Source organism: Engystomops pustulosus, unplaced genomic scaffold, assembly GCF_040894005.1.
Source record: "Engystomops pustulosus unplaced genomic scaffold, aEngPut4.maternal MAT_SCAFFOLD_481, whole genome shotgun sequence".
NCBI classification, from domain to species: Eukaryota; Metazoa; Chordata; class Amphibia; order Anura; family Leptodactylidae; genus Engystomops; species Engystomops pustulosus.
Window position 1 is genome coordinate 28,711 of NW_027285360.1, and position 11,770 is coordinate 40,480.

The following is an 11,770-nucleotide window of genomic DNA, read 5'->3' on the forward strand; positions in this document are numbered from 1 at the left end:
GAACCTTTCTCCTTAAAAGGGGGGAGGCACCTAATTTACCCATAAAACATTTACATATCGGTTTACGCATAGGATTTGTTCTGTAGAAATATGGAACGTAGTCTCTTCTACTTTGTACTCAAGGTATTACTAATTTACTATACTGATATTAACCTGGTGGTGAGAAGCCAAACACTTCCAAAGTCCACCACCAAAGACGGTGTTAAGGTGAACCTGCTGATAGATCAAATCCTGTCATTTCTACTTGTTCTATTTTCCTAAAATCATTGTAACAGAGACTTCATTATAAGATGGCGCCGGCATCGTGATCCTAATGAAAACAATTAAGGCTAAAGAATGTCAACAAGATTTCAATCCTGACGTCAATAAGCAACAGCAAGGAAGTTCTCCAATCAAGAGACTACATGAGCTGGGAATTCTCCGCCCCTTCTGCTTCTTCCATAATTTCTATATAGTTTTGTGAAACCAAATAAAGTTCTAGCAGTGCAGATTTGCCATGGCCATGATCGCATGAGTGAGATTTAAATCAGCAAATGTGTCTGAATTAATTTCTTATGATGTGCACACATGCTTATTGATTAGAAACACGCAGCCAACGCACACTAAAAGAGGATGTATTGAATCTTACCCTAACATTGGAGGCACTGCTGAGATTTTGCGATCAGGACGACCAGGACGCCCCCTCGTTCCAGCACCATTTGCAGTCTTGGGGTCACCATTTCCCGACTGGGTCTGATCATCCCACGATCACGGTAAGTTTCAGATTACATATATTCTGCTACTTGCCTGTGACTCGGGGAGTGGTGATACCTGTGGCTGTAGACAGCTGGGATTGGAGGGTAAATATGTATAGCCACCTGGTGTCCTGCATCGGGGTCTGAATTGTTATATAGCTCTGTATGAGAAGTGCCTTGGCTGCTGTGTGTATGCGCTTTGCTGAGCCAGAACAGAAAGGGAGGGGGAGGACGTTCGAAGTTCATATAGAGAGGAGTGTAGCGAAGCCGCAGTGAAGATCAGACATATGGCCGTTAGAATTAGGAGAAAAAGGACGGATGTCTGCACACAGACATAGGCCGCCAGAATAAGGAGAAAAAGGACGGATGTTTGCCCGCCAAACATAGGCCGCCAGAATAGGAGAACGGGTAAAGAACGGGTGTCTGGGGATTTGACAGGAATTAGGAGAAAAAGGGAGATCGTTAAGCGGGGACCTTCTGATAAACCTCTAACCGACACGCAGTGAGCTAAGTCTCTATAACTGGTGATCGGGGAGCTTGAAGGTCAACCCTTAAGCCGTGAGCAGCTGCACGGTAAGGGTCTCAGACAAATTATGCTGCGGTTTCGGAATAGAAAGGACGTCCTCCCAGAGGGAACCACTGGTGCGCTAGCGATAGTTCAGTGCAAAGAAGGGAAAAATGAGGTAGACAGAAGATTGGCTTGATGTAAGTAGAGAGAAGGTTGTTGAGTCAAGTAGGATGAATTAAGTAGGACTGTTGGAAAAGTCCAATTTGACTTAATGGAACAGGTTTGCGGTGAAATAAAAAGTAATAATGAAGGTTTGAGAGTTTTGGGATGTGTTAGAGGATCTGATGATTGTACAACTTGTAAGCATGCAAACAGACTCTGAGAACCTCTAACTTTGACTGACGGACCAGGACAGAGTGACAGGGATCCTTCAGAGTGCCGTTTAAGAAAGAGACAGGTGATAAGGGACATTTAAAAGTTTTTGATGTGGAAAGAATTTGAGAAAAAGAGATTTAATTATATTTTACTTGGAGTGAAAAATGGCCCCTGTAATCCAGACTCCACCCCTGTATCTGGTGGTTAGAGAAGATGACACGCCCTACCATTCTTCAGTGGCGGCCATCTTAAGTCAGTTTATTTTTCAGTGGTGGCCATTTTAAGTTATATTCCCTTCAAGTCCCTGAAAGTTGATTGCTGCTGGCAACCATAAAAGCTGTTGTGGGGCTTTGGAGGATAACAGCTGACCATGCTTGGGGCGTCTGCTAGGGGTCTTGAAGTGAGGGATGTTGTTTATTTGAGTATTATTAAAATTTATTGATCCCGACAATTAGAGAAAAATTACTATAAAAAGTGTTACAATGTCTCTGGTATCTGCTTTCTGGCATGTAAGGGGTTAACAAAAGGGTGGGGGCTGTTGGAGCTGCGTTTTGTTTTGTGAAGACATGTACATGGCCTTGACGCTGAAGTTCTCCAAAAATCTAGGGCTCTGTCTGAGCTGTGTTATCACTTTGTGTTCTGTTCTGACCTTGACGCTACAGTAAGCTGAAGTTGTTTACAGAAGGGGGCAGATCGCTGCGCTTAGACTTCTCCCTGACAATCTAAAAAAGACTTGAAGGAGTTTATTTGGTTGTGGAACAAGAATACAGTATGATGTGATGTCTTCCTGTGTACCCCATGAACAGACTAAGCAAGAACAAGCCCCCCAACTGTATTACAGAGCCTATGACTGACTTTTATTCCTTTTATGACTAAAAAAACAAACAAAAAAAAAAAAAAAAACAACAACATAAGTGTACCTGGATTTTGTTGAGATGTTAGAGTCTGGCTAGAAGTTTATAGATAGTTAAGAGAATCCTATATGTCTGGATGAGATAAAGCGGAGACGCACACGGTAATGGAAGATTCCCATGGGAACGGTTTGCAGCTTTGGGACACATGGGGAATGACCTGACAGTGTAGTGTAGTGGGTTGTTACCAAAGGTGTTAACGGACTGGAGACATCTCTACCAGATTTGCGTATACAGGGATTGATAAGATTGTGACTGAAAGCCAGAGGGAAACAGAGACCAGTTTCACAGACCACGGCAAAGTGACACTGACAACATTTCCAATAGTCTCAACCGACCGACCCAAGTGGGCGTGTTTTCGACGGTGGGGAGGAGACATTACTATAGTGAGTGGCGGAGACGCCCCCAACAGGGCAGGGCAAGGGGTGGTGGTAATGGACAGGGATGTCAGCGAGAACAGTCCCCCTTCTGAACGGCCCCCCCCAAACAGAGTTATCGCCTTTCATTGTAAAACTGATGTGTGACTCTCCACTGCTAGCCCGATGATGATTTTAGCCCATTCCCGGTCAAGGAAAAGACCCAGAAAGAACAGCTGGATACCTGTAGGATGGTATATGACCTCCAAGCTGCCAATAAGTGGTCCCTAGCCCAAACTGGCAGCAGTCCCTGAGGGTGATATATTATTCATGGTTATTGATTTGGCAAATGTTTTCCTCTCTGTGCCCCTGCATGAAAATTGCCAGTACCTATTTGCCTTTACCAGTTCAGTATTCCAGTATATCTGATGTAGATTCCCACAAGGGGGGTAAAACTCACCCAGCCAGTACCCCACGGCCCTACAGGTAGTAGACTGACAGACTGCCCCTTACTGGATGTTCTCCTTTCCAGTATGCCGATGACCTACTGTTTTTGTTTGCCAGGATGCATTTATTGACCTTATGTGTTTTCTGTTCCAGAAGGGTTACAAAGTTTCCAGAGATAAGCTCCAGTACTGCCAGGAGAAGGTGGTCTTCCTAGGCCACTGCTTCTCAGCCACAGGCAGATACCTGACAGAGGGAAGAAAGCTGGCAGTCCAGAATGTGCCCCTGCCCTGAGGCCCTAAGCCTCTTCACATGTTTCTAGGACTGGCCAGCTCCTAGAGGCCTAGGATAAAGGTCTGCTGCCTCCAGCCCAATGCTGCCCCTTTTCTGACTGAATTGCCTCTTCCCCATTTGCCCTTAGTCAGGAGGCAATTGATGCATTCCATAGCCCTAAGCTGGCAAATCCTGTCTGCCCCGGCCCTAAGCACATGCCACTGAACCAGACCTTTTATTTTATTTTGCACGGAGTATCTAGGCCACAGGTGTCCTAGCCCAGGAACGTGGTGGCCTCCCAAGTGGCCCGTTATTAGGCCCGGTTAGACTCAGTCGTGAGGGGAGCCCCTCATGTGTCAGTAGCTGCAGCCAGCAATCTGCTCACCAAGGCCAGTGAGTTGATCCTAGATCCTAGACCACTCAGTTACAGTGCAAACCCCACATACCTTGCACAGTGTCCTCACCCAAGTCCAGCCCAAGCATCTGAGCAAAGGCTAGACAGCTCAGACTCCAGTGTGCACTCCTGATGCCCCAGGATACACTCATAAGGTGCACAGCTCTGAATCCTTCATTTGGCGTATCACCAGTCGTCCAGGATTCAGAGAGGGGGGAGAGAAGGGTGATTAACCCAGATGTTGAGTTTTTTTCTCATAGATGGCTCCAGGTCTGCAGGAGAAGACAGACGGTTCTACACTGGATATACAGTGGTCCGTGGCGCACATGAGGTAGTACAAGCAGAACCACTCCCTCCACACAGGTCAGCGCAGGAGGTGAACATCTATACTCAAGGTATAGTTCTGGGGTCTAAACACGACTATGAACCCTTATGGAAGGCTAGAGATTTCCTCACCTCTGCAGGGACCCCCTTTAAGCATGGCACGCTGGTTAAAGAGCTCATGGATGCTCTCTTACTTCCATAAGAGGTGAGGATAGTAAAACTAAAAGCACACACAATTTGGTAACTCCACAAGCCAAGGGCAAGTATGTGGCTGACGGGATGGCGAAGGCAGCTGCACAGATGGAGCACATAGACTGTCCTGAAGTCTCAGCGGGGAGTTCTGAGCTAAAAGTTTGATCCACAGGTGTTCCAGTCCCTGGTGGCCCGAGTGTCATCAGAAGTGAAGGAAGTGTGGAGGAATGCTGGAGCCCAGATGCCGATGGGACCTGGATGCTGGGAGAGAGGGTGTGCCTGGCCGGAGCCCTGCACCCGACAGTAAGTCAAGTAGCCCACGGACACACACACATATTTCAAATGGCCATGCTAGTGCTCATAAACCGCAAGTGGTTTGCCCCGGGCATTACTACCCCTGTCACTAGACTAGTGAAAGCCTTTATAGTCTGTGCCCGCCACAGCCCGGGTAAGGTGGTAAAGTCCCCACAGAAGGTGACACCCAAGCTGCTGTATCCCTTCCAAAGACTGCAGATGGATTTTATCCAGCTACCAAAAAGTGGTACATAGGAGTACGTGCCTGTGTGCATTGATCTCTTTCCAGGGTGGCCAGAAGCTTCTCCCATGACCAAGGCTACTGCCAGAGCTGCAGCCAAGAAGGTGGTGAGTGAGATTTTTCTGCAGGTTTGGACTTCCAGAGACCATAGAGTCCGGTCGCAGAACCCACTTCACTGGACAGGTAAAGACCTGAAACCTTGTCCCTCCTGGGTGTAGAACAGGCCCTGCACACCCCTTACCCTTCCCAAGTTAGTGGTGCGTTTGAGATACTTTAAACAGCACTCTTAAGTTAGAGATCCGGGAGGCCATGGAAGAAACAGGGAAACCATGGTGCGAGTGCTTTCCTGCTGCCCACCATTCAGTTAGGACCACACCCAACAGAAAGATGGGATTGTCCCCCTTTGAAGTACTTTTTGGCTGTGCACCCAGACTAGGCCCCTACTTCCCACAGACCCTAGAGATGATGGCAGGGAACCAGGTGGAACATGCCACAGTTGAGCCAGGCCTTGAAAAAGGTCGGCAAAAGTGTTTCTGATTCCTTTTTCAGATGCAGACAGAGAGCTCAGGATGCATAACCTGAAGCCTGGAGACTACGTGGTGGTGAAGAGACACCAGAGAGAGAGTCTTTAGCCTTGCTATGATGGTCCTTTCCAAGTCCTGCTGACCAGTGCCACGTCTGTGAAGCTAGAGGGAAGTCAGCATGCTTCCACGCTTTCTATTGCAGATTAACCTATTCTTCTTGCTAGCTGGTTTCTTCTGACTGACTGTATGCTCAGGGACACCCCAACCATGACTATCACTGTATCTATAGGGGTGACCAGGATGCCCCCAGGGTAGGAGACTTTACCTACGGTTGGAGCAACAAGACAATGACCTTCTTTAACATTGACAGCACAAGTAACCCTGTATTAGCAGTGTCTGATGTGTACTGGATTTGTGGGGATAGGAGAGTCAGGTCTAGAGGCTGGGAAGGTGAGTGTACTGTGATAAGATTTGTGCATCCCTTCCTCGTGATCCCCAGGGATAAGGTTGATCGGACACATAAGAAAAGGTAGAGAATCCCAAAGGATTCTGGAGGTCTGAGAGAAGCACCTATATGACAACGTTTATATAGATACAGTGGGAGCACCAAGGGGGGTCCCAGATGAGTACAAGGCCCACAATCAGATATGGGCAGGTCTAGAGTCCATTATTCCCCAGAGAGCTATGAGCAAAGATGTTGGTTGGGTAACTGTTTTTATTGTAATCAACAGAGATTTGTGAATTATATCGGAGATGCTTCCCAGAACCGCACGGCTTTGGACATGACCCTTGCTGAGAAGGGAGGAGTCTGTAAGATGGTGGGAGTGGCTTGTTACATCCCGGATGACATCGCCCCCGTTGGATCCATTACCCATGCTCTTGAAAAGATTGAAGGACTGTCCAGGGAACCCAAGAGAAACTCGGAAGTGGACGCTATATCCTTCACTTTGTAGTTGGGGGATTGGAAGGGTTTCCTGTAAGTGGGGGTGATATTGGGGATTGTGATTTTGCTCTTGTCACTTATTATGTGTTATGTGGTCCCCCTCATCAAGTCCACCAAGTATCATGGGTATCAGTAGTTAGACAAGCCAAAGACCCCTTACTCAAGTTACCTAAATTTGCATAATGAAGATATCCCTCTAAGATCAACCACCCCTGAAACATATCAAACAGCCCCCTGGAGTAGGGAGAGGTAGAGTAGAGATTTGATTCCCATATGTGAAAGTCCACTAAATGGGGGCACACCCAACAAGGGGTCTGCTGTCATCCAACTGGTGAAGAGGTGAACGATGCACATATGGGCAGATCTGTAGGTCCTTCTAGACTAAGAGTAGCTGAGAGAAATTCCAGGATTTAGGGGGGACTGTTAAGGTGAACCTGCTGATAGATCAAATCCTGTCATTTCTACTTGTTCTATTTTCCTAAAATCATTGTAACAGAGACTTCATTATAAGATGGCGCCGGCATCGTGATCCTAATGAAAACAATTAAGGCTAAAGAATGTCAACAAGATTTCAATCCTGACGTCAATAAGCAACAGCAAGGAAGTTCTCCAATCAAGAGACTACATGAGCTGGGAATTCTCCGCCCCTTCTGCTTCTTCCATAATTTCTATATAGTTTTGTGAAACCAAATAAAGTTCTAGCAGTGCAGATTTGCCATGGCCATGATCGCATGAGTGAGATTTAAATCAGCAAATGTGTCTGAATTAATTTCTTATGATGTGCACACATGCTTATTGATTAGAAACACGCAGCCAACGCACACTAAAAGAGGATGTATTGAATCCTACCCTAACAACGGCACTCACCCATCTACGGTATATGCCTCCAACCACCAGTTTTCAGCCTTGTTTTGATTTATAATGGTAACTGACCACACTATAAATAATGTCCAGATATAAAGCCGCATAGCAGTCCACCCAGTTAAATTGTAAGTATCAATGAGGAATTGTTAGTTGTAGGCTAATAAAGGTATCGGTTCTTATTTCTGTCTTCCTCTTCTCCTTGTTGCTAATTACAAAAACTCATTCCAGATTCACTTTTATCCATTGAAATCAATAATTAATTAGTTAATTCCTTTATTTATATAGCGCACACAGATTACGCAGCGCTACACAGAGCTTGCCAAATCTGTCCCATACAGATAGTCCGAGCTAGTTATCAGTCACTTAAAGTATTGTTAGTATGCAGTATTAATATTAGCTGGCAGTCCAGAATGTGCCCCTGCCCTGAGGCCCTAAGCCTCTTCACATGTTTCTAGGACTGGCCAGCTCCTAGAGGCCTAGGATAAAGGTCTGCTGCCTCCAGCCCAATGCTGCCCCTTTTCTGACTGAATTGCCTCTTCCCCATTTGCCCTTAGTCAGGAGGCAATTGATGCATTCCATAGCCCTAAGCTGGCAAATCCTGTCTGCCCCGGCCCTAAGCACATGCCACTGAACCAGACCTTTTATTTTATTTTGCACGGAGTATCTAGGCCACAGGTGTCCTAGCCCAGGAACGTGGTGGCCTCCCAAGTGGCCCGTTATTAGGCCCGGTTAGACTCAGTCGTGAGGGGAGCCCCTCATGTGTCAGTAGCTGCAGCCAGCAATCTGCTCACCAAGGCCAGTGAGTTGATCCTAGATCCTAGACCACTCAGTTACAGTGCAAACCCCACATACCTTGCACAGTGTCCTCACCCAAGTCCAGCCCAAGCATCTGAGCAAAGGCTAGACAGCTCAGACTCCAGTGTGCACTCCTGATGCCCCAGGATACACTCATAAGGTGCACAGCTCTGAATCCTTCATTTGGCGTATCACCAGTCGTCCAGGATTCAGAGAGGGGGGAGAGAAGGGTGATTAACCCAGATGTTGAGTTTTTTTCTCATAGATGGCTCCAGGTCTGCAGGAGAAGACAGACGGTTCTACACTGGATATACAGTGGTCCGTGGCGCACATGAGGTAGTACAAGCAGAACCACTCCCTCCACACAGGTCAGCGCAGGAGGTGAAGTGACGGCACTCAGGGAAGTGCTACAGCTGGTGGAAGGTAAAAGGGCGAACATCTATACTCAAGGTATAGTTCTGGGGTCTAAACACGACTATGAACCCTTATGGAAGGCTAGAGATTTCCTCACCTCTGCAGGGACCCCCTTTAAGCATGGCACGCTGGTTAAAGAGCTCATGGATGCTCTCTTACTTCCATAAGAGGTGAGGATAGTAAAACTAAAAGCACACACAATTTGGTAACTCCACAAGCCAAGGGCAAGTATGTGGCTGACGGGATGGCGAAGGCAGCTGCACAGATGGAGCACATAGACTGTCCTGAAGTCTCAGCGGGGAGTTCTGAGCTAAAAGTTTGATCCACAGGTGTTCCAGTCCCTGGTGGCCCGAGTGTCATCAGAAGTGAAGGAAGTGTGGAGGAATGCTGGAGCCCAGATGCCGATGGGACCTGGATGCTGGGAGAGAGGGTGTGCCTGGCCGGAGCCCTGCACCCGACAGTAAGTCAAGTAGCCCACGGACACACACACATATTTCAAATGGCCATGCTAGTGCTCATAAACCGCAAGTGGTTTGCCCCGGGCATTACTACCCCTGTCACTAGACTAGTGAAAGCCTTTATAGTCTGTGCCCGCCACAGCCCGGGTAAGGTGGTAAAGTCCCCACAGAAGGTGACACCCAAGCTGCTGTATCCCTTCCAAAGACTGCAGATGGATTTTATCCAGCTACCAAAAAGTGGTACATAGGAGTACGTGCCTGTGTGCATTGATCTCTTTCCAGGGTGGCCAGAAGCTTCTCCCATGACCAAGGCTACTGCCAGAGCTGCAGCCAAGAAGGTGGTGAGTGAGATTTTTCTGCAGGTTTGGACTTCCAGAGACCATAGAGTCCGGTCGCAGAACCCACTTCACTGGACAGGTAAAGACCTGAAACCTTGTCCCTCCTGGGTGTAGAACAGGCCCTGCACACCCCTTACCCTTCCCAAGTTAGTGGTGCGTTTGAGATACTTTAAACAGCACTCTTAAGTTAGAGATCCGGGAGGCCATGGAAGAAACAGGGAAACCATGGTGCGAGTGCTTTCCTGCTGCCCACCATTCAGTTAGGACCACACCCAACAGAAAGATGGGATTGTCCCCCTTTGAAGTACTTTTTGGCTGTGCACCCAGACTAGGCCCCTACTTCCCACAGACCCTAGAGATGATGGCAGGGAACCAGGTGGAACATGCCACAGTTGAGCCAGGCCTTGAAAAAGGTCGGCAAAAGTGTTTCTGATTCCTTTTTCAGATGCAGACAGAGAGCTCAGGATGCATAACCTGAAGCCTGGAGACTACGTGGTGGTGAAGAGACACCAGAGAGAGAGTCTTTAGCCTTGCTATGATGGTCCTTTCCAAGTCCTGCTGACCAGTGCCACGTCTGTGAAGCTAGAGGGAAGTCAGCATGCTTCCACGCTTTCTATTGCAGATTAACCTATTCTTCTTGCTAGCTGGTTTCTTCTGACTGACTGTATGCTCAGGGACACCCCAACCATGACTATCACTGTATCTATAGGGGTGACCAGGATGCCCCCAGGGTAGGAGACTTTACCTACGGTTGGAGCAACAAGACAATGACCTTCTTTAACATTGACAGCACAAGTAACCCTGTATTAGCAGTGTCTGATGTGTACTGGATTTGTGGGGATAGGAGAGTCAGGTCTAGAGGCTGGGAAGGTGAGTGTACTGTGATAAGATTTGTGCATCCCTTCCTCGTGATCCCCAGGGATAAGGTTGATCGGACACATAAGAAAAGGTAGAGAATCCCAAAGGATTCTGGAGGTCTGAGAGAAGCACCTATATGACAACGTTTATATAGATACAGTGGGAGCACCAAGGGGGGTCCCAGATGAGTACAAGGCCCACAATCAGATATGGGCAGGTCTAGAGTCCATTATTCCCCAGAGAGCTATGAGCAAAGATGTTGGTTGGGTAACTGTTTTTATTGTAATCAACAGAGATTTGTGAATTATATCGGAGATGCTTCCCAGAACCGCACGGCTTTGGACATGACCCTTGCTGAGAAGGGAGGAGTCTGTAAGATGGTGGGAGTGGCTTGTTACATCCCGGATGACATCGCCCCCGTTGGATCCATTACCCATGCTCTTGAAAAGATTGAAGGACTGTCCAGGGAACCCAAGAGAAACTCGGAAGTGGACGCTATATCCTTCACTTTGTAGTTGGGGGATTGGAAGGGTTTCCTGTAAGTGGGGGTGATATTGGGGATTGTGATTTTGCTCTTGTCACTTATTATGTGTTATGTGGTCCCCCTCATCAAGTCCACCAAGTATCATGGGTATCAGTAGTTAGACAAGCCAAAGACCCCTTACTCAAGTTACCTAAATTTGCATAATGAAGATATCCCTCTAAGATCAACCACCCCTGAAACATATCAAACAGCCCCCTGGAGTAGGGAGAGGTAGAGTAGAGATTTGATTCCCATATGTGAAAGTCCACTAAATGGGGGCACACCCAACAAGGGGTCTGCTGTCATCCAACTGGTGAAGAGGTGAACGATGCACATATGGGCAGATCTGTAGGTCCTTCTAGACTAAGAGTAGCTGAGAGAAATTCCAGGATTTAGGGGGGACTGTTAAGGTGAACCTGCTGATAGATCAAATCCTGTCATTTCTACTTGTTCTATTTTCCTAAAATCATTGTAACAGAGACTTCATTATAAGATGGCGCCGGCATCGTGATCCTAATGAAAACAATTAAGGCTAAAGAATGTCAACAAGATTTCAATCCTGACGTCAATAAGCAACAGCAAGGAAGTTCTCCAATCAAGAGACTACATGAGCTGGGAATTCTCCGCCCCTTCTGCTTCTTCCATAATTTCTATATAGTTTTGTGAAACCAAATAAAGTTCTAGCAGTGCAGATTTGCCATGGCCATGATCGCATGAGTGAGATTTAAATCAGCAAATGTGTCTGAATTAATTTCTTATGATGTGCACACATGCTTATTGATTAGAAACACGCAGCCAACGCACACTAAAAGAGGATGTATTGAATCCTACCCTAACAACGGCACTCACCCATCTACGGTATATGCCTCCAACCACCAGTTTTCAGCCTTGTTTTGATTTATAATGGTAACTGACCACACTATAAATAATGTCCAGATATAAAGCCGCATAGCAGTCCACCCAGTTAAATTGTAAGTATCAATGAGGAATTGTTAGTTGTAGGCTAA

At 47.0% G+C, this 11,770-nt stretch overlaps 1 long non-coding RNA gene across 1 annotated transcript; it reads left to right on the forward strand.

Annotated features, from left to right (window-relative positions):
• The first annotated feature begins 206 nt into the window (after positions 1–206).
• Positions 207–11,467, forward strand: LOC140111510 (uncharacterized). The gene is made up of 2 exons (XR_011852048.1): positions 207–4,390; positions 4,684–11,467. It is a non-coding gene; the product is annotated as an uncharacterized lncRNA (long non-coding RNA).
• The last annotated feature ends 303 nt before the right edge of the window (positions 11,468–11,770 follow it).